Below are 24254 nucleotides of genomic sequence, written 5' to 3' on the forward strand. Positions count from 1 at the left end.
AGAAAGGGACTTTGTTTCTAGAAAGACTAGTGGGAGTACGTTCGATCTTGAAGAAGTTCACGATGTGGACCATAACACTGAGGCCTCGATGGAAGTTGAACTGGAACCACAAAGAGTTGTGGATGATGTTGTTCCACAAAGAGTTGAGGAACAACAACCAGCTCAAGTAGACATACCTCTTCGCAGGTCTGATAGGGTACGTCATCAGCCTGAGAGATACTCATTTCTCTTGTCTGACCATGATGACGTTGTGCTCATAGATGATGAGCCTACCACCTATCAGGAAGCTATGATGAGATCAGATTCCGAGAAATGGCTAGAGGCCATGAGATCCGAAATGGAATCTATGTACACCAACCAAGTATGGACTTTGGTTGATTCACCTGAAGGGGTAAAACTCATTGGGTGTAAGTGGGTCTTTAAGAGAAAGACTGACATGGATGGACTTATCTATAAGGGTCGCTTGGTAGCTAAAGTTTTCAAGCAGATTCATGGTATTGACTATGATGAAACCTTTTCTCCAGTAGCGATGTTTAAGTCCATTCAGATCATGCTTGCTATTGCAGCATACCATGACTATGAGATATGGCAGATGGATGTCAAAACCGTATTTGTGAATGGAAACCTGCTCGAGGATGTGTACATGACACAACCTGAGGGTTTTTTAGATCCACAGCATACTAGCAGAGTATGCAAGCTGCATAGGTCCATTTATGGACTAAAGCAAGCTTCTCGGAGCTGGAATCTTCGATTCGATGATGCAATCAAACAGTTTGGTTTCATCAAGAACGAAGATGAACCTTGTGTCTACAAGAAGGTTGTAAGGGATATAGTTGTCTTCCTCATATTGTATGTGGATGACATACTACTCATTGGGAAGGATATCCCTTTGCTTCAGTCTGTCAAGACCTGGCTAGGTAGTTGCTTCTCAATGAAGGACTTAGGTAAGACATCCCGCATTCTAGGGATACAGATCTATATTCTAGGGATACAGATCCATAGAGATAGATCTAAGAGATTGCTTGGCCTAAGTCAGAGTACATATATTGACAAGGTACTCCTTCGGTTTGCCATGCAGAACTCCAAGAAGGGATTTCTGCCGATGTCACATGGCGTGAGTCTTTCGAACACTCAAGGTCCCTCTTCTAGAGAGGAGAGAGATCACATGGATCAGATCCCTTATGCCTCAGCCATAGGATTTATCATGTACGCCATGCTATGTACTCGTCCTGATGTCTCGTATGCTTTGAGCATGACGAGCAGATACCAGTCAGATCCAGGTGAAAGTCACTAGATAGCGGTCAAGAATATTCTTAAGTACTTAAGAAGGACTAAAGAATATTTCTTGATATATGGAGGCGATGACGAGCTAGCTGTAAAGGGTTACAGTGATGCCAGCTTCCAGACCGACCATGATGATTATCGATAGCAGTCAGGGTTCGTGTTTTGCATTAATGGTGGTGCTGTGAGCTGGAAGAGTTCGAAGCAGGACACAGTAGCTGATTCTACGACAGAGGCCGAGTACATTGCTGCATCAGAGGCAGCAAAGGAGGCAGTTTGGATCCGCAAGTTCATCACTGAACTTGGGGTAATTCCCAGTATCGCTGACCCTATTGAGCTCTATTGTGACAACAATGGAGCTATAGCACAGGTAAAGGAACCTCGCTCACACCAGCAGACCAAACACATACTATGGTGCTTCCATCTCATTCGAGAGATTATCGAGAGAGGAGATGTGAAGATTTGCATAGTACCTACAGAGGCTAACATCGCAGATCCCTTGACCAAGGCTTTGGCACAGAGGAAGCATGATGGTCACACTAGGTCATTGGGGCTTAGAGCCTACACTGATTGACACTAGTGCTAGTGGGAGATTGTTAGTTAGAGCCCTAAAGCCAATCATTTGATGATTGTATTATGGACTTATTGTATTATATTCTTATATAAATAAAGGTATTTGTTTTGGTTATTATACTTACTTGTATTAGTGCCAAATAAACTAAGTATAATAGCGTCCTTGAGTAGAAGGTTCTCACCTATATCAATCGGTTAGTTGAACCGATAGTGAGATGATATAGGGAACACTACTCTTAATCATTCTTAGTCGAGTATTAACATTCAGGGACAATGTTAATGCAATAAGACTAACATGTAGGTCAACTCGATGACTTGATCTCACAAGTCATGGATATAGAGATATCAAGTTGACACATGGGTATGCATTGGAGAATGTATACTGAATGATCCGCCATGAGAAAGTATCATGGATCGTTATATGAGTGTCATATACTTTCTCATGTGACTATTAGTATGACTACTAGTCCTTGGACCTGAAGTCACCATGGATCCCTACATAAGGAGTTATGTACTTTGGTTTCGTCAAACGTCACCCATAACTGGGTGGACTATAAAGGCGATTACTGGGTATGTAACGAATTATGCAGAGGGATGTGAGTGATGTAGATGGGATCTATCCCTCCTATATGACGAGAGTGGCATCGATATTATTGATAGAGTGAGACCACGAAGTGCATGACCATGCTCAAATGAGTCAATATGAGATATTGAGCTCATTTGATTTAGTGAGTCTACTTGGAGATCAAGATTTAGATTGGTCAGAGGATGACACGGTCTATGCCTCACATTGATCAATCTAGATGTCTAGGATAGAAGGACACTTGTCATATATTGTGAGGAGTCACAATTAGTAGTCACAAGGTGATGTTGGATCTCAACATTCTTGTAACTTGGGTAGTAATGATGTGTTGCTAGATATCACTCATTACTTATGCTCCTAGATGGGTTTAGGGGCATTGCCAACGCTACAAGAACCTATAGGGTCACACATAAAGGACAATTAGATGAAGATTAGGTTCATATGATGAACCAAGAGGGTTAGATTCATGTGATGAATCAAATTGGATTAAGAGTAATCCTAATTAGGCTAATTGAGTTAGACTCAAGTTGATTTATGTGTTCAATGAGTCTAATTTAGATTATGACTCATTGAATCAATTTAATTAAATGAATTAGATTCATTATATTAAATTGGCTTGAATTAAATGGTTGGATTAGATCAACCATGAGAGAGATTAAGTCAAGTTTGACTTGACTTGAGAGGAAGAGAAAGAGTCAAGTCTGACTTGACTTTATGCCACATCATTTGTGACTTGGCATTAAGTGGCCAATGATGATGTGCCACATCATCAAGGCTAGCATATATGTATGCCACCTCATGAGGGAGACCAAGAGTTGTGACTCTTGGTATCCCATAGAGGTTTAAATGCTTTATTTTTTGGCCGGCCAGTAATGATTCTTGGGAGTTTTTCATTTTTGGTGAGTAACTTCCTTCTTCTTCCACAAGCTCTCCTCAAGCTCTCCCTCTCCTCTCTTGGCCGAACACCATAGGTGCTAGCACACCTTTGTTTGGTCCCCTCCACCTAATTTTGTTCGTGTGGATACTTCTAGAGGGTTGTCTACTTTGACAATCTTGAGATCCAGCAAACCGTTGGACTAGCGGGATAGCGAAGGGCATCGCATCGAGGGTAACACTCTTATCTAGTGTAGATCTAGACTTTAGAAACTCGTACTCGGATTTTGTTTTATTTTTCTTCGCACGGATCCGGTGGCCGGGGGTTTCGGGGTTTCCGTGAAGCGAAAAAGCGGTTTTCGCGACGCGAAAAAGCGGTTTTCACGGCCCGAAAAACCCAACAAACCCTAGGTCCTAGGGGGTGGTAACCCTAGGCGGAAAGTCTTGGCGGGTCGAGGTCTTCAGATAAAAATTCTAGAGTCGAGGACTCTAGGTTGAAAGTCCTGGTGTCGTGAACTAAGTGGAAGACTGGACGGATCGTGGAACGGACGCCCAACATGAAGACCAGAAGACTCGAGCACCGAGAAAAGTCCAGTCGGTTTGGAGGACCGGACTGGCAACAAGTATACTCTCCTGAGAGGAGTAGGTGAGGACGCGTTCCCCGATGAGGGAACAGTAGACATCAGTTCAACCTAGGGTTTCCGGTTGAGAATCCGAAGTCAGAACCAGACAGTCGGTGACTGCCAAACAATTATATTTATTGTGCTAACTCTATTTTGCAGGATATATTTTGTATTTTGTACTAACATATTTTACAGGAAATGAACCTGGAGAAGACCCTCTCGCAGCATGGCGCGAAGGCGCCCTCATGGAGCTTGAGGGCGTCTTGGATGCTGAGCAGAGGGCACCCTCATCGAGCTTGAGGGTGCCCTCGTGGAGCTTAAGGGCGTCCTAGACACTGGCGCGAGGGCTCCATTATGGAGCTTGAGGGCGCCTTTGACCTTGGCATGAGGGCTCCCTCAGGCGGATAAACTGTGACCAGGTCGGAGCTCATCCACGCTGCAGATTTGGCGGGGTTGAGGGCACCCTCCATGGTGTTAGAGGTGCCCTCCATGAGCTTTATAAGCAGGACTCGAGCAGCATCAAGGAAAAACAATGAAAACACGATCCATCTTCCATGAACTGCTCAAAAGACCATCCGATAAAGCTGTAGCAAGACACCGATGACTTGAAGCTTCGAATTTACTATTCTTAAAGTTGTTGGTATATTTTCTTACTGCTCTTGAATTATTGTACCTTCTTTGTGATACTTTGCGAGCTTATAGTGATTTCCCAAAGTAAATGCTCAACGAGTGTGGGCCTTGGAGTAGGAGTCGCCCTAGGCTCCGAACCAAGTAAATCTTGGCATTTGCGTTGTTTGTTCTTATTTCTGCTGTGTTTACTCGTTAAATTTTCAGAAACAAAAAGTGAAAGCCATGAGCGCTATTCACCCCTCTCTAGCACTTTCGATCCAACAATGGTATCAGAGCGGGGTCGCTTCGAATTGGTGCAACCACCATTCAAGAAATATTTTTTCGTGGTAATTTTTTGATTTTTTGGAGTCGATCGGAATAGGTATAATTACCGCCTTCTGATCCATTTTTTTCGTAATCGAAGTTTTTGCTCAAAGTTGGTGTAACACCACTCGAATTCGGATTTTATTTTTCTTTATCCCACACTACTAATCCAAGACTAAGTCTTGGAACAAGATTTTGTTTTTCCTTGTGTACAGGATCTCCCTTTGCTATAATGGTCCATTAAGAAGGCTATAGCACAGCCCGTCCACCGCTCTTCTCCGGAGAAGATTTCGGTTACTGAAAGGGTTGAATGGAGTCCTACTTCCAAACTCAGTTCGAGGTATGGATGATCATCAAGACCGGCATCTCGCTCCCACTTGGCGGCACAGGAAAACCCGTATCATGCAAAGACTGGGACCCTAGCATAATAAAGAAGGTAGAAGCCAACGCAAAAGCAACGTGCATCCTTCAATGCAGCCTTACAAAGGAGAAGCTAAACCGAGTCAGCCTATTCTCAAGCGTAAAAGTATTGTGGGAGAAACTGATCGAGCCTTACGAGGGCACGCCCGACACAAAGGTAAGTAAGCATGACTTACTTTTTAATAAATTATATAATATCAAAATGCAGGAAGGAGAGACAGCTAGCCAGCTTCACGCAAGAATTCAAGATCTACTGAACGGACTTCACGTGATCGGACAGAAAGTGGAGAACCACGACGTTATAAGGTATGTGCTTAATGCTTTTTCGAGGAACATCTTGTGGGCATCCATGGTCGATGCCTACAAAGTTTCTAAGGATTTATCTTTAATTAAATTAGATGAGTTATTTTCTGAATTCGAATTACATGAACAGACTAATGCTCGGTCGGTCGAGAAAGGTGTTGCATTATTTGCAGGTACAAGCAAGACAAAGGATGTAAGGAAGAAGCATCATATTAAACCTGAGTCCAAAGACGAATCGGACTCAGAAGATGATGATAAGATTACTGCCGAACTAGTAAAACTCGTACGGAAAATGTGCAAAAAGAAGAAGACAACTCAATCAAATTCGAAGGTCAAGACTGGAGTTACCTGCTACGGTTGTAACCAGAAGGGGCACTACAAGCCGGATTGTCCAAACTAGAAGCAGCGAAGAAAGAAGGTGTTGAAGGCAACATGGTCTGAGTCATCAGACCAATTCGAATCCGAAGAAGAAGAATAAGCAAGCTTCCTCGCTCTACCAGTACAAGCACATGTTGCAGAAACCGAGTCCGATTCAAAAATCGAGTCCGATTCAAAAATCGAGTCAGATTTAGAAATCGAGAGCAAATCAGAAACTGAGTCCGAGTGAAGCCACAGATTCGTATCCGTTTCTGAAGGGCCTAACCCCACTGTAAGCTCTCTAATTTCTGGCAATGATGTAGATAATTTAGAAAATTTAGTTTCTTACTTATTAAAGAAATTGGCTAAATCTAATGTCCGGGTCAAGTCACTCCAAAAGGAGGTAACAACCCTTAAGGAAGCAACTAACTTGAGTCCTTCGACTGAGCTAGTTCAAATTAGAAGTTCAACTCAAGTCCAACAACTTGAGGAAGAAAATTCTAATTTGAAAACTCAAGTTAAAGAACTTAAGGACACGTTGGAACGGTTCACGTTGGGTTCCAATAATCTTAATCTGATTCTTGAAAAACAAAGAGTCGTTTACAATAAATCTGGACTTAGATTTAAGCGTAAACATAAATTCAAATTGTATTTGTCAATTATAAATATATCAAATAGAAATATAGTCCAAGCATGGGTCCCCAAGTCAAACTTGGTTAATCAAGTTGGACTTGGACAATATTGGGTCCCCAAGGATCAAATCCATTACCTTGATAGACCATATCGAGGATATGATCTAGGGGGAGCCAATAGGAAGACCATTTTTTAGAATTATTTGATGATTCCTTTTACTGATTTTATTATACATGCTTACACTAGGATAGTTAAGGACCTAGACGTGATTTACACTTGACTAGTTAGACCTATGAGTTAAAATAAGAAAATTAAATATTCAATTTCTTTGAAAGACTTTGTCTAGAAGTGGTGGATGATCCCATACCTAAGAAGGCCTAATGCCTCGCCACAGCCTGGAAGCCGATCTTTGAAATAAATATTTAATTAACTTATTTTAAAACCTAAGTCTAACTCAAATGTAAATCAATCCTTAGATGGAATTTAAATTGAAGATTAAAATTAATCATCTCACAAACTTATTAAGATTCCTTGATTGATAATATAGAAAAGGGTGAGATGGACCTAGGATTAAAATAATTAATCAATTCAATTAAGATAACTTAATCTTAATTTCAAAATGTTAATAAATCATTATTTACATAATTAATTTTAAAATCATAATTAATTTCAAAATCTCACTTAATTTGATAATTAATTTTAAAATCATAATTAATTCCAAAATCTCACTTAATTTTATAATTAATTTTCAAATCATATTATAATCGCAAACTTAATTTTCAAAATCTTCAAAACAAAAAAAAGTTTACTCATATTTTAAATTCAAACTCATTGGGAATTAAAACTTATATTTTAAATTTCAATTTCAATATTGATAAAATTAAAATAAAGTTAACTCCGTCTCATGCTCACTCATAAGCTGAACATGCTTGATAATCTAGAATGGGTGAGATGGAAAATTAGGAAAATATATAATAATTGTTAAGTTTTTTTAATTTACATGTTTGGACTCTAGGACCTTAAATTTTTTTTGGGCATTAATCAAGGGGGAGTGAAAGAAGGATTTGTAAGTTAGTTTTTTATTATATATATATATTTTAAAACTTTCAGTTTTTAATTGGTTTTTTTTCTTTTGCTTATTTTTTTTAACTTGGTATTAAAATAAAAATTATTCTACCCACCGTTAAAAATTGTTTTTAACTTATTTTTAATTAAAGTACAAATTATTTTTGACCTAGTGATGAAATAAAAATTAGCTTTCAGCTTAATATTGCATCATTATTTTTAATGTTGGATTAAGAAGCTTAATGTTAATTTAAATTTTTAAATAGAAACTACTTTTACTTAGTGTTTATCAATTTTTCTAAAATACTTAGCTTTTTAAGTACTTAAACTTTTTCCTAAATATTTTTTTTAAAGAAAATCTTTTTCAAACCTAAGTAGTTATTAAACTCCTTTTCAGCTAAGTTTTTAACTCAAGTTTAGCTATGTAATTTTCAAAGCTATTTTTTTTAACTAAACTTAGTTCAATTATCTTCTAAACTTAGCTATTTAGCAACAATAATTTCTTAATATAATCATTTTAAAGCTAAGTACAAGCTAAGTTTTTTGGTAAAGGACTTTTAACTAAGTTTTTTTTAAAGAAAAACTCTTTAAAATGCTAAGTCACTAACTATACGTTTCAAAAGCTAGGTCCTTTACAATGTTGAGGGAAGCTACCCTTCAAGGGGAAATTAAGAATATATTTTTTTAACAAACTTCTCTCTACCTATTTTTCTTTTTAATTTATGTCAAAGGGGGAGAGAAAAGTCAAAATTAAATAAGGAGGAGTATAAGGAAATTTTTTCAGGTAAACTATTTCAACACCCTCCTACCAAGAGCTCTTATTATGGAGAGAGCTTTTATGATAGGAGATAAAAAGTGAAGTATTGTTCTCTCCATCTTCGTCTTCTTAAAAGTTCTTTTAGGTAGTCGAAAAAAGTTTAGAATGAGCTTCTAAATTTCGGCCCAAGAGAAATTTGTACATGCAAAAGAAAAACATACCTCCCACAAGCATACGATATAAGAAAGAACTAAAATCATATTACATTTGACAAAGCATGAATGAAAAAATGAATTACATCCTACAAAATCGATTATAGGTACTTCTATTAAATTTTCTAAAAGATCACTAGAAATACTAATCTTACATTCCCGAAAGGCACCTGAAAGTGCTAAACAAGTGGATGTGACTTCTTCTAAATCAATTAATAGTTCTAGCTCTGGCTCAGGTAGTATTGTAACTAAAGTTGGTGCTGCTTGAGACTCTGCCATCTCGGCATAAGTCCGTACACATTGATCCACAACATGTTCAATTCTTACAACACTCATAAACTCAAAGGATTGTGTGGACAAAGGAGGTGATTCTTAAGATGCTGCTTCCAAAACTGTAACGACCCGACCCTCTTGGCCCATTTGGCGGCCCATTTGGCGACCCTTGGGTCGTCGACCGTCGGCCCTTATGTCGTCTGCCCATTTGGCGACCTCGGTTTTACTCACTAGGACTTCTCGCAACCAAGTGAGATCATCTCATTTGTTACCGTGATTCATAAACCCATTACTTAAGGAGGTTTAGAGTTCAACTCGGGAGGCAAAAATCCACCCACTGTGGGTGGAAAGTCCTAGTGAGTAACAAGACGGCCAAGGGTCGCCGGTCGACACGAGAGGTCGCCAAATGGGCCGGTCGACCACCCGAGGGTCGCCAAATGGGCCGCCAAATGGGCCAAGAGGGCCGGTCGTTACAATAAAAAGGCGCTTTTTTATTGTCGTCGACCGACGACCCTTGGCCGTTTCGTTACTCACTAGGTCTTCACACCTCTGGTCGAACTCTAAACCTCCGTGCTTATATTAGAGTTTATGATCTCGCAACCAAGTGAGATCATCTCATTTGGTTACCGTGATTCATAAACTCTATTACTTAAGCCCGGAGGTTTAGAGTTCAACTGGGGAGGCAAAGCGGGGTGGGAAGACCTAGTGAGTAACGGCACGGCCAAGGGTCGTCGGTCGACGACATGAGAGGTCGCCAAATGGGCCGACGACATAAGGGTCGACGGTCGACGACCCGAGGGTCGCTAAATGGGCCAAGAGGGCCGGGTCGTTACAAAAACACAGCTCCCTACACTTTCTTCCATGTCATTAACATCATCACATATATTGCTGAACAATGCACCAAGATCAATATCATTTATAGGAGAATCAACAACATCACTTGTCGTCTTGAATTGATCTACCTCATCATAGTCATCATCTGAAAATTTTATTCCACTACAATGCCCTATAAATCCAGAAGGTAGATCTTAAACTTGCTGACTACTGTATTATCATTACATTCCTCATCTGAAGAGTCATCATCTATATGCACATCAAGAAATCTACACTTTTCATTGACCACCACTAACCTTTGTGGTAAAGAATTCTTAATGGGGGTCCTGAAAAGGAATGATCAATCTTTTCCCAAAATTTCTTTTGGGCTTGTGGTAGAGGTTCAACTTGTTTGTCTAGTGATTGTGGGAACAACTGTTGAAGAAAAGGTACTTGTGGCCTTTGGGCACTTTCTGGAGTAATGAAACTAAGGTTTTGTGGTATTCTATTGTTCTTCTCATCAATTCTGTACAAGTCCTTTTCTAGAAGTTCTTCATGATTCTTATCATCTTTTAACTTAATATCATTACACTGTTCACTAGACCTTGTTTGGATAAGAGGGGGGGGTCATGTTTGAGTCATTGTGAAACTATACTATCAATCTTTGCCTCCAACTATTTGAACCCCTTATTCTATGACTTGTGATTTTCAAAATTCTTGAATGGTTGAATTACATTTTGTTTGACAAACACTTTTGCCTTTATGGCTTGCACATCTGGAATTATCAGGGGAGAATCCATCCAACTATTATCTGACCATTCTTAGAGGTTCAATGTCACTTGATTAATTAATGTATATGCTTCATCCACACTTTTGTTCAAAAAAGAGGCTCCAGCTGATGAATCCAATAAAGATTTATTTGAGAATGAAATCCCCATGTAGAATATGTGTAATTATAGTCACCTTTCTAAACCGTGATGAGGATACTGTCTTAATAAACTTTTAAATCTCTCCCATGCTTCAAATAGTGATTCTCCATCTATCTGAGCAAAACTTGTAATGCACTTCCTCATATACATTGTTATGCTTGGAGGGAAAAAATGATTTAGAAATTGTTGCTCTAATTGTTCTCAATATATGATGCTTTGAGGACAGAGAGAATAAAACCAAGTCCTCGCCCTATCCTTGATACTGAAAGGAAATGTCATCAACCGAATGACATCCGCTGAGACACCCTCACAGTTCACCGAAACATAAAGCTCCAAGAATGTCTCAAGGTGCAGATATGGGCTTTCCAATACTTCTCCTCTAAATTTGTGCCCATATATCATGGTGATTAAATTTGGATCTAGTTTGAAACTTTTTGCTTCGATATGAGGTTACACAATCGGAGATAAAAATCTTGTAGAGATGGGTGCAGCGAATTCTCTTAAGGGTCTGCTTGACATGTTAGTGCTCATAGTGTCTAAAAAAATAAATTATGAGAAAATATAGAAATGTAGAATTAAAAAAAAAAGGAAATGCAGTAATGAAAGATAAAGAATAAAGAATAAAGAATAAAGAATAAAGAATAAAGAATAAAGAATAAAAGAATTAAATATTAAAATAATTATCTAGATAAACTCTAATATAAATTAACTAGATTTAAAACACTCAATCCCTAACAATGACGCCAAAAGCTTGATGTCAGGACCGCAAGCGCACGATTATCGTCAAGTAATAAAATTTATAAAAGTCGATCTTACAAGAATTGAAGATTAAATGCTAGTTGGTTTTACACTTCAAATTTAATTAGACAAAATTGATAATGGGTTGTTATGAGGTTTTCAACTAAAATGTGAAAATAAAAGTAAGAAATAGTTAAGGAAGTCCTTAATTCAGAAAATGTTCTAGACCAAAGGTTTTATTGTAATAGTGGATATTGTGCTATGAATTAACTCATTTATAGTTCTCTGCTTGTATGTGTTGGTGCGGGTAGCACTAACGGTCTAACTCAGGTTTTGATGAATGACAAATCAGGTTAAGTTAGGTTCGTTGTTATCTGACACTTTGATCGAGTGTGCAGGAGAAGTCCAGACAGGTCGACGGGCTGACCAGATGTCTAGCACGAAGTCCAGCTAGGTCGACGGGCTGACCGGATAGCTGGCGAGAAGTCCAAGCTAGGTCGACGGGCTGACCGGATAGCTGGCGAGAAGTCCAAGCGGGTCGATGGGCTGACCGGACGCTTGGCAAGAAGTCCAGACGGGTCGACGGGCTGACCGGACGTTTGGCAGGTAAGTGAGGTAAGTCACTGGAGGGGAGTGACTGTGAGGACGCGTTCCCGGGAAGGGAATATTAGGCGTCGATCCGGCTTAGATCCATTTCGGATATCTAAGTCGAGATCGTGACTAGATTCCGGTCTCAGAAAGACGGAATCTAAGTCATACTACTTGTGCTAATTCCTACTATGATAAAATGTGCTAACAATCTATTTTGCAGGATATATATTGCCTCAGACTAACTTTGTTTTGCAGGAAGAAGGAGATTTCTGGAACAAGGTGGTCCGGGCGCCTGGAGGGGATCCGGGCGCCCGGAAGGCAAATTATATCCAGCCAAGTCGTCGCCACGTGGAGCATCTCGGTTTGAGCAGCTACGTCACATTCTAGGTGCCCGGAAGGAATCCAGGCGCCCGGAGCAGCATATAAAAGAAGCCCCAGGCAGGAGCTTCTAAATCAATCATCAATCTGAGAACTCTTCTACTGCTGGTCCTGCTGCTCTGCTGCGACGTCAACAAAGCTCCGACAAACTGCTCCTTCGGTTTTTAGTTAATTTCCTTGTCGGTATTACTTTATTTTCACTAGCATTTCCTGTATTTATTCTGTAATCATATTTCGACCTGTTAGTGATTGCCCAACGAAAGTGGTCAAGGACCATGGGCCTTCGAGTAGGAGTCGTCACAGGCTCCGAACGAAGTAAAAACAACTGTGTTCATTTACTTTTCCGCTGCGCTTATATTCTGTATTTTCGAATCGATATTCACCCCCCCTCTATCGAATCTAATGGTCCTACAAGTGGTATCAGAGCAGGTACCGCTCTGATTTGGTGCAACCACCAATCAGACTGGGGGTGAAATTTTTTGTTTCCTTTTTTTCCGGTCTTCAGTTTTACACTTAAACTCAAAACTGGTTCATCATTTTTTAATATTTTTTTGCAATTAAATCTAAATTGGTGCAACACCAATCTAGATTTTTCTTCTATTCTCTCTTCTCGCACTACTAATCCAAGACCAAGTCTTGGGATTCTTTTTCGGTTATTTATCTGTGTACAGGATGTCTCAACAAGAAGGCTTCAGCACAGTACGACCTCCACTCTTCAACGGGGACGATTTTCCGTACTGGAAGAAACGCATTGAGGTCTACCTCAAAACAGACTTCGACCAGTGGATGAGCGTTACGAGACCCTACAAAATTCCAGCAGACACTTCCGGGAATATACTGGATCCTGAAGACTGGACAGCTGATTTGAAGAAGAAGGCATCAACAGAAAATAAAGCAATCAACACTCTACAGTGCGGATTAACAAGAGAAGAACTAAACAGAGTCGGTCCACACAAAAACGCTAAAGAACTGTGGGACAAATTGATCGAGCTGCACGAGGGAACAAGCAACGCCAAGGTAACCAAACGAGACTTGCTCTTAAATAAAATTTTTAATATAAAAATACAGGAAGGGGAAACGACGAATCAGCTCCACGCGAGGATCAAGGATATCCTCAACGGGCTTCATGCGATAGGCCACCAGATGAAAAATAGAGACTTAATAAGGTACGCATTAAATGCTTTTCCATGTAATAGCTTGTGGGCATCAATAGTGGATGCCTACAAAATTTCTAAAAATATTTCCAAGTTAAAGTTAGATGAGCTTTTCTGTGAATTAGAATTACATGAACAAACTAATGCTGGAGCCGAGAAAGGTATAGCCTTATTTGCAGGTTCCACCAAAGAAAAGAAAAGCAAGCCTGAATTTGAAGAAGATTCCGACCAAGATTCTGAAGACGAATAACACTTGGTGAACTTGGTAAGAAAAATGTTCACCAGGAGAAAAAGGAGCTTCAGCAAAAAGGATCTTTAAAAGATCAGTTCGCCCTCAGAACAAAAGAACGTGACTTGCTACGGCTGCAATAAAAAGGGACACTACAAGAACGAATGCCCAAAACTGAAGTTCGACAAACCAAAGCCAACCAGAAAGAAGGCACTTAAAGCAACGTGGGACGACTCCTCGGACGAATCGGAAGAAGAAGAGCAGAAACATCAGAGCCACCTCGCACTAATGGCCCGCGAAGACGAAACAGAAGACGAGTCGGAAGATGAAGACGGGTATGAACCCGAAACAAGCCACGAGTCCGTACTCGTTTCCGAATGCCCGAATGAGGTATATTTTAATTTAAACAAAAGATTTTTTAGAATTATTTCCTGTTTAAATAGTAAATTAACTAAAATAGAAAATGAAAACAAATCACTTCTTGAGGAAAATCAAAACCTCAAGGAACAAATCAAAATTTCAAATCCAACTCAAGATCTAACACTTGAGGAGGAGAATTTATCACTAAAAAATGAGATTAACAATTTAAAAGAAATGTTAGAAAAATTCACAACAAGATCAAAAAATCTTGACTTAATCCTGAACAATCAAAAAGCATGTTATAATAAAACCGGACTCGGATACAAGTCAAACTCAAATAAAACTTTTAAGTCATTAATAACTCAATACAAATCAACTAATCAAGCTTGGGTTCCAAAAGCGTGTCTGACCACGCAAGTATGACCTAATCAATATTATATACCTAAAGAAAAAAATACATTATATAAAATCGAATAAACCAAATCAAAATCCAAAATACAAACCTAAATTAAATGCAAAATCTAAACACTTTAAAAATCAACAAAATTATCACCAAGTTAACCATAACTATAAAAAGAATCGACACAAACCCAAAATCAAAATTTAAATTAATGGCCAATAATTCAGGGGGAGGCTCCAGAATAGCTGGCACCTCCAAAACTCACTTACCCGACAGGGTAACCCAAAACAAACTAACCCGATAGGGTAATTAGGATCAGAGACCAAGTTTAACTTGAATCATGATACTGGTGAAATTTTTTGGATGATAGTACATTAGGGATGTTAGAGTGTATACTAAAAGCCTAGCTTTTGGTATAAACATTTATCTAGAAATAAGAATCACATTGGTCAAATGTCTACATTTATGATAAATGTAGTTGCTCAATTAATTTATATTGTAGATAACATGGTGTGTGGTGTCACATACAGAAGATCATGTTATCGGTTCCTTATAAATTATAAACAGTAGCTCACGACCAAGATGGAAAGGAACAAACCATTGGAAGGTCGTAGTGTAATTAGGTATTAGTTTATCTTAACTATATAATTATACTAGTACACTTAGAGTGTATTGAGTAGGACCATTTGAGGTCGTTCCTTTTATACTGACTTTATAAAGGAACAAAGACCTCAGTTATTATGGAAGTGTGTGCTCTTAATCCTAATATAATAACAAGCACATATATTTGATATTTATTTCTTTAATTTATCAATGGGTGAGATTTAGTTCGATAAATCAATAAGCCCGATAAGTTGGGAAATGATATCACTTATAGTGTGTGTTGTTGATTATAGAAGGAAACTGTGTCCTAGTGATCTAGGTTGAGAATGTCCCCAAGAGGAGCTCATAAGGATTGTCATGTTAAACCCTGCAGGTGGACTTAGTCCGACATGACGATGAAGTTGAGTGGTACTACTCTTGGAGCTAGATATTAATTAAGTGAGTTGTCAGTAACTTACTTAATTTGTGGACATTTGTTATTTTATAGGAGACTAACACACTCATAATAAGAAGGAGCCCAAAATGTAATTTGGGATTGGTGCGGTAGTTCAATAATAGTTTTTTAGTGGAATGAATTATTATTGATGAAATTAAGTTGTGTGTTCGGGGCGAACACGGGATGCTTAATTTCATCGGGAGACCAAAACCAATTCCTCCTCTCGGTCCCTATCGTAGCCTCTAGTATATAGAGATTTATACCCACCGCATACCCACCTTCTTACCCATCCAATGGGGACGGCCAAGCTAGCTTGGAACCCAAGCTAGGGCCGGCCAAGACCAAGTGGATGAGTCATGTAGGTGGCCGGCCAAAGCTTGGGTCCCAAGCTTAGGTGGCCGGCCACTAGAATATTAAAAAGGATTTTTATTAAAATTATTTCTTATGTGGATATCATGATTTTAAAAGAGAGTTTAAAAATAAAAAATTTCCTTTTATAACTTTCTACAAAAGATTAAGAGAAGAGATTAATCTCTTTCCTTATTTGTAGTTTAAAAGGATGGTTTTAATTTTTGGTAAGAACTTTCCTTATTTGTAAATCATCTACATGTTTAAAAGAGAGTTTAAAATTTGAAATCTTTTCTTATTTGTTGTTTAAAGGAGGATTTTAAATTTTAAGAAAACTTTACTTTTTAACCATGTTCATGATTTAAAAGAGAGTTTAAAATTAAATATTCTCTTTTATAAGTTTCTACAAAAGATTAAGAAAAGATTTGATATCTTTCCTTATTTGTAGATTAAAAGAGATTTTAATTTTTAGAGATAACTTTCTTTTTATCCATATGTTAAAAGAAAGATTTTAATTTATTAAATTTCCTTTTTATAAACCAATCATAAAGGGATAAAATTATTGGAGAAATTTTATAAATTTCCGGAAGCAAATAAGGAAGTTTTAATTGGTGTTTAAAATTTTATTTGCTTGGAAGTTTATTGTTGTGGCCGGCCATTGAAATTGAGAAAAGGAAAATTGTTTTTAATTAAATAAAATTTTCCTTTTCATGGCAAAAGAATTAAGGAAGTTTTTAATTAAATTTCCTTATTTGCCAAGACCAAAGATTATAAAAGAGGGGGTAGAGGAGACTTCATGGCTAACGACTCTATTCTATTTTTCTTCCTCTTTTCTTCCTTGGGTGTGGCCGGCCCTTTGTTTTCTCTCCTCTCCTTTGTGTGGCCGAAACTTTCTCATGGTGGAGATAGCTTTGGTGGCCGGATCTAAGAAGGAGAAGAAGGAGAGAAAAGAAGCCTCTTTTCTAGCATCCCTTGGAGCATAGCGGTGGTGGCCGAACCTCTTCATCCTAGAAGAAGTTTTGATGGCCGAAATTTGCAAGGAAGAAGAAGGTGCTTGGTGGTTCTCATCTCGGAAGATCGTTGCCCACACAACGTCCGAGGTTAGAAGAGGAATACGGTAGAAGATCAAGAGGTCTTTCTAAAAGGTATAACTAGTAATTTTTTCTTTCCGCATCATACTAGTTATTTTTGGAAATAATACCAAATACAAGAGGCATGCGATTCTAGTATTTCGAATATGCTTTTCGATGTTGTGTTCTTTTTTTTTTTTTTGTGATTTGATTGTTCTTTTCGGTTAACCTAAAGTTATTTTAGGAAATTAAATATTAGATTTCTATAAAAGGTTTTGTCTAGTCGGTGGTGGTTGCTCCCATATCCAAGAAGGTCATGTGCCTCGCCACGTCAGAACTGGGAACCAATTATGGAAATTAATATTTAATGGAATTAATAACTTAAGGTGATTTGGGTCGAACGTGTTAAGTTCCGCAGGAGATCCAAGTCAAAACCTAAAAGAACGAATAGATTAAGTTTTGGATCAAACGTGTTAAGTTCCGCAGGCGATCCAAAATTTAATTTAAAAGAATACATGGTAGCTAGGAAAAGGTTCAGATCTTTGTACAAAATTTTTGTACAGTGGAACCTCTAGGTTTTCCGAGTAGCAACCAACAAGGGAAGCTTGGGCATCGCATGTCTAGAAAGATATGGCTTCGATCTGGTGCATTTGGCCAAGTGGAACTGACCGAAGCTATCCTTAAATGGATCCTAATTAGTTAGACCAAGATTTAGTACTAAGCTCCGTGGATAGGACTATTCGGAAAATCTCGAAAGGTTGGTTACTTCTAATGACGTCCATGTGACTCACCAAGCTTAGAAATTTATCCGAAGAATGCCTATTTGTGGAGACCAAAGCTAAATCTGAATCTAACACAAGTTAAACCAAAACTCCATAAGTAAAAAATCTAATGTCATCTCACAAAATCATAGGATTCCCTGATTGATAATATAGATCGGGTGAGATGAATAAGGCTTAAATTTGCTTCAAAATTTAATTTTAAACTTAAAAATTAATTTCAAAATTTAATTATAAACTTAAAAATTAATTTTAAACTTAAAAATCAACTTCAAAATTTTAATTTTAAACTTAAAAATTAATTTCAAAATTTTAATTTTAAACTTAAAAATCAATCTCAAAATTTAATTTTAAACTTAAAAATTAATTTCAAATTTTTAAACTTAAAAATTAATTTCAAAATTTTAATTTTAAACTTAAAAATTAATTTCAAATTTTAATTTTAAACTTAAAAATCAATTTCAAAATTTTAATTTTAAGCTTAAAAATTAATTTTAAACTTAAAAATTAATTTCAATCTTTAAAACTTAACTACAATAATGTTTGCTCAAAAAAGACTAACTTTAAATCCTACTGTAGGAAACCAAGTGGATTTTGGACAGTGGTTGCTCCAAACATATGACTGGAGATCACACTAAGTTCACTCAACTCACTTACAAAAGCTTAGGAACAGTTGCCTTTGGAAATAATGGCAAACTCAAGGTAATTGGTATAGGTAATATTGAATTAAAATTAGACTTTATAATTACAAATGTTTTACTTGTTGAAAATTTTAAATATAATCTTCTGAGTATAAGTCAATTGTGTGATATTAGGTATAAGGTTAAATTTCTATCCACAGAGTGTTTAATCAAACATCTAGATAATCCTACCATAAGCCTAAAAGGTTTTAGAAAAGACAACATCTATGCCATCAACTTAACCATCTCGTCCATTAAATGTTATTTAACACAAAAAGAAGAAACTTGGTTATGGCATAGGCGGATGTCTCACACCAACTTCAGAAATATAAGTAAACTAAATGGACTTGTGAGAGGCTTACCAAAATTACCCAACTTAGATTCAACCATATGTAATGCTTGTCAACAAGGCAAACAAACGAAATCCACTCACAAACAAACAAATCAACCACAAGCTAACTCAATATTAGAACTTCTACATTTAGACCTTTTTGACTCCCATGGAGTCAAATCTATAAATGGAAACTTATATTGTTTAGTAATTATAGATGATTATTCTAGGTTTACTTGGGTAAAATTCTTAAAACATAAAGATGAAACTTTTGAAATTTTTACAAATTTTTGCAAACAAATTGAAAACGAAAAAGATATTAAAATTAAAAGAATTAGGAGTGACAACGGGGGAGAATTTAAAAATCACAACTTTAACAGTTTTTGTCTTGAAAACGGTTACCATCATGAGTTCTCATGCCCTAAAACCCCCCAACAAAATGGGATTGTAGAAAGAAAAAATAGAACCTTACTTGAAGCTTCTAGAACAATGTTAAATGAGTATAACCTACCTAAATACTTCTGGGCAGAAGCCGTTAGTACAGCCTGCTATGTACAGAACAGAACAACAATAAATAAAACCCATAACAAAACATTCTTCGAAATATTTTATAATAAACAACCAAATATAAAATATTTTAAAGTATTTGGGTGCCCAGCTTTTATTTTAAATACAAGAGAACACTTAGGAAAATTCTCCTCTAAAATTGAAAATGGAATTTTTGTAGGATATTCCCTAAATAGTAGAGGCTATAGAATTTACAATAAGGTAACCTTAAAAATTGAAGAAACAACTAATGTAAAATTTGAAGAAACTAAACAAGACTTAGAACGTACACAACCACCTGAATTTGTTCCAGAAACCAACCAGACTCTAAGTTATGAAGAAGAAGAGCAACATCAAGAAAATGAACCCCCTAGAACTATAAGAGTGAATCCCAACCATCCAACTGATCAAATAATTGGTGACCCAGACCTAAGGGTTCAAACCAGATCATCTTTTAGGAACTTGAGTCAAATCTCCCTGATTTCAAAAATAGAACCCAAAACTGTGGATGAATCCCTACTAGACCCAGACTGGATTATAGCCATGCAAGAAGAACTAGCCCAATTTGAGCGTAATGAAGTTTGGGACCTAGTACCACCACCTAAGAATAAGAAAATAATAGAAACAAAATGGGTATTTAGAAACAAATTAAGTGAAACTGGGGAAATTACTAGAAATAAAGCTAGACTAGTTGCCAAAGGGTTTAGTCAGGTTGAAGGACTTGACTATGATGAGACCTATGCCCCAGTAGCCAGATTAGAATCCATTAGAATGTTACTAAGTTATGCAGCCTATAAGGGATTCAAACTATACCAAATAGATGTTAAGTCTGCCTTTCTTAATGGACTAATTAAAGAAGAAGTTTATGTAGGTCAACCTCCTGGGTTTGAAAGTCTAGAACACCCTGATTATGTATTTAAGTTAAAGAAAGCATTATATGGACTTAAACAAGCACCCAGGGCATGGTATGAAAGGCTAACATCCTACTTAACATCTAAAGGATTCAACCAAGGTCAAATTGACCCAACCTTGTTTGTTAAATCGTTAAATACAGACATATTTATTTCACAAATATATATGTAGATGATATAATATTTGGTTCAACAAATTCAGATTTTTTAGAGGAATTTATTAATCTAATGGAAAAAGAATTTGAAATGAGCCTAGTAGGAAAATTAACTTATTTCTTAGTATTACAAATCAAACAAACAAATGAAGGAAATTATATTTATCAACACAAATACACTAAAGAATTACTTAAAAAATTCGGAATGGAAAATATAAAAGAAATAAAAACACCTATGGCAATAAACACAATCTTAGATAATGACCCAAATGGAAAATCAGTTGACTTAAAATATTATAGGAGTGCAATAGGTAGCCTACTGTACTTAACTGCGAGCCGACCTGATATTTTATTTGCAGTTAGTATGTGTGCTAGATACCAAACTTGTGCTAAGGAATCCCATTTGACACAAGTTAAAAGAATTTTTAGATATCTTAAAGGAACAACAAATGTAGGAATTTGGTATCCTAGGACCAATAATTTTGAACTAGTAGGGTATTCTGACTCAGATTATGCTGGATGTAAATTAGACCGCAAAAGCACAAGTGGTGGATGCCAATTATTAGGTTCGTCACTTGTTAGCTGGTTTAGTAGAAAGCAACATTGTGTTGCTCTATTTACAACTGAGTCAGAATACATAGCTATAGGTGAATGTGTTGCACAATTATTATGGATGATGCATACTCTAAAAGATTTCAACTTAAATATCACAAATGTAAAAGTATTAATTGACAATATAAGTTCAATTAACTTAACCAAGAACCCTGTGCATCATTCAAGAACCAAACATATTGAAATTAGGCACCACTTTATCAGGGATCATGTTACTAAAGGTGATATTGAACTCAAATACATTGAGTCCAAATCAAATTTAGCAGACATTTTCACAAAACCACTCCCTGAAAGTGAGTTTAGCAACTTACGTCGAAAATTAGGGATGTGCTCAATAGACTAGCAATTTTAAATGTCAGAATGGTTTTTCAAAAATAATTCTTTCAAATTATAAGTTAAACTTGTTTGCTTTCAAAACTTTCCATTTTTAGATTTTCAAAAACAGTTTTTGCCTTAGACTAGCTTTGAATCCTTAGAAAACATGTACCCATAGGCCTAGTTTTTGAGCATCTCACCAACACCTTAGGTTTACCTTGCTTGTGTTTGACAAACATAGAAAGGGGTGAGATGCATAGGCTAATTGTCTGGACTTAAGATGCTTATTTCAGTGCATCAGCATAAGTCTGGACGTTAAATACAACTCAGATATTAATCAGATTAAGTTGATCAGTCAAGTCAACTTAATCTGACTAACCAAGTGAAAGCTACTATCTTCTGATAGTTAGTTAGTACCTAATTGGTTAGACAGCTGGTTAAATTTAAGTATCAAGTTCAGGGGGAGAAATTAACTAAAATTTTGTGTGTTTGAAAAATGCCTTTTAAACTAATTTATGTTTGAACATTAGTTCACAAAAAGTTAAATTTAACTAAGTGTTTGAAAAACTTGGAAGTTTAATTCCACCTAATTTTCAAACCTGATTTAAAAAGTTGACTATTAAACTTTACAAATTTAGCTTTTATCAAATTAGTCTTAAAAATTTATTTTGGCAAAATTTAATCTCACTTAATTTTTGCTTTGTTTTGAAAAATTGAAGTTGAAAATTTACCTTTTGAAAAGTAAAAGTTACTTAAACCGAAAATTTTTTTTTTGAAAAGTTGAAAAACCTGATTTAAACTTTTGTTTTAAATTTATACTTTTCAAAATTCAACTTGTCTCCCCCAAGTCAATTTGATTTTTTTTACTTGGATTCTTTTTACTTTTTCCTTGAATTTTGAACCAAACTCAGATATTTTTCAACATCAGCTGTTTTACAATAACTCAACACTATGTTTACCCTTGTTTTTTTTATGAATGCCAAAGGGGGAGGGTTAGGACGGTTAAGTTAGATAAACCAAATTGAAAACACTAAAACTAACTTTAAAACCGATGTACCTGTTTTTTGCATTTTTTCACTAACTTAACCAGGTTGTCATTCCATCAAAAAGGGGGAGATTGTTGGTGCGGGTAGCACTAACGGTCTAACTCAGGTTTTGATGAATGACAAATCAGGTTAAGTTAGGTTCGTTGTTATCTGAAACTTTGATCGAGTGTGCAGGAGAAGTCCAGACAGGTCGACGGGCTGACCAGATGTCTGACACGAAGTCCAGCTAGGTCGACGGGCTGACCGGATAGCTGGCGAGAAGTCCAAGCTAGGTCGACGAGCTGACCGGATAGCTGGCGAGAAGTCCAAGCGGGTCGACGGGCTGACCGGACGCTTGGCGAGAAGTCCAAGCGGGTCGACGGGCTGACCGGACGCTTGACGAGAAGTCCAAGCGGGTCGACGGGCTGACCGGACGCTTGGCAAGAAGTCCAGACGGGTCGACGGGCTGACCGGACGTCTGGCAGGTAAGTGAGGTAAGTCACTGGAGGGGAGTGACTGTGAGGACGCGTTCCCGGGAAGGGAATATTAGGCGTCGATCCGGCTTAGATCCATTTCGGATATCTAAGTCGAGATCGTGACTAGATTCCGGTCTCAGAAAGACGGAATCTAAGTCATACTACTTGTGCTAATTCCTATTATGATAAAATGTGCTAACAATCTATTTTGCAGGATATATATTGCCTCGGACTAACTTTGTTTTGCAGGAAGAAGGAGATTTCTGGAACAAGGTGGTCCGGGCGCCCGGAAGGCAAATTATATCCAGCCAAGTCGTCGCCATGTGTAGCATCACATTCCAGGCGCCCGGAAGGAATCCAGGCGCCCGGAGCAGCATATAAAAGAAGCCCCGGGCAGGAGCTTCTAAATCAATCATCAATCTGAGAACTCTTCTACTGCTGGTCCTGCTGCTCTGCTGCGATGTCAACAAAGCTCCGACAAACTGCTCCTTCGGTTTTTAGTTAATTTCCTTGTCGGTATTACTTTGTTTTCACTAGCATTTCCTGTATTTATTCTGTAATCATATTTCGACCTGTTAGTGATTGCCCAACGAAAGTGGTCAAGGACCACGGGCCTTCGAGTAGAAGTCGTCACAGGCTCTGAAAGAAGTAAAAACAACTATGTTCATTTACTTTTCCGCTGCGCTTATATTCTGTATTTTCGAATCGATATTCACCCCCCCTCTATCGAATCTAACGGTCCTACAGTATGTTTGCAGGATAGCCTAAATATTTATCGAATTCCACCCCGCGACGGTGTATCAGAGTACTTCCCCTGCCAGTAACCAAGTATGTCATTAAGTGAAGAAGTAACTTAGAGAGTCCGAGTTTTAGTAGAGTACCTCCTGTCACAAGGTCTCCCCTAGGTATACGTCTCTAGATTATGTAGGTCACTTACGTAGCATATGATTAGGAGAAGATAATTAGATCAAGTGATAGACTTATCCATATATAGAATCATCTTCCCTTAGGAGGTTACCCTCCATATACAAGAATAGTTACCTTAGATACTTAACTTTAAACAAGTATCCTAAGGTCATGCCGAGCTATATCAAAACGCACACTCAAAAGAGATGATAATTTATACATCCGATCAACAAAAATTCAGGTTCACGCACAGTCCCAATTTAGACACACAGCAATGTATCTACTGAGAAATAAAATCTATGCATATAGATATGCAATCTAGATAGACAAATTCATTATCATAAGGGAAAGTCTCTATGCAAACATTTCATCAAACAGAACAAGTGTCTACAAGCTTCATTAAACTAGGAAATTAGCAATTCCATAGAGTTTACATCATCCACACATTACAATTACTTCTTACATCCTAGAACAATAAGAATTTGTTCCATAATAGGAAGAAATACAACCCAAGCACTCAAAAACATAGAAATTTCTAAAATTATAAGGAAAGAGAGTAGAAACTTATCCTTTGACATCAAGT

The 24254-nt window shown here is 37.3% G+C and overlaps 1 non-coding gene across 1 annotated transcript; it reads left to right on the top strand.

Moving 5' to 3' along the window:
• Nucleotides 1-10668: 10668 nt before the first annotated feature.
• Nucleotides 10669-10774, top strand: LOC122039168. The gene has a single exon (XR_006128057.1). It is a non-coding gene; the product is annotated as a small nucleolar RNA R71 (small nucleolar RNA).
• The last annotated feature ends 13480 nt before the right edge of the window (nucleotides 10775-24254 follow it).

Source organism: Zingiber officinale, chromosome 1A, assembly GCF_018446385.1.
Source record: "Zingiber officinale cultivar Zhangliang chromosome 1A, Zo_v1.1, whole genome shotgun sequence".
Classification (NCBI taxonomy): Eukaryota; Viridiplantae; Streptophyta; class Magnoliopsida; order Zingiberales; family Zingiberaceae; genus Zingiber; species Zingiber officinale.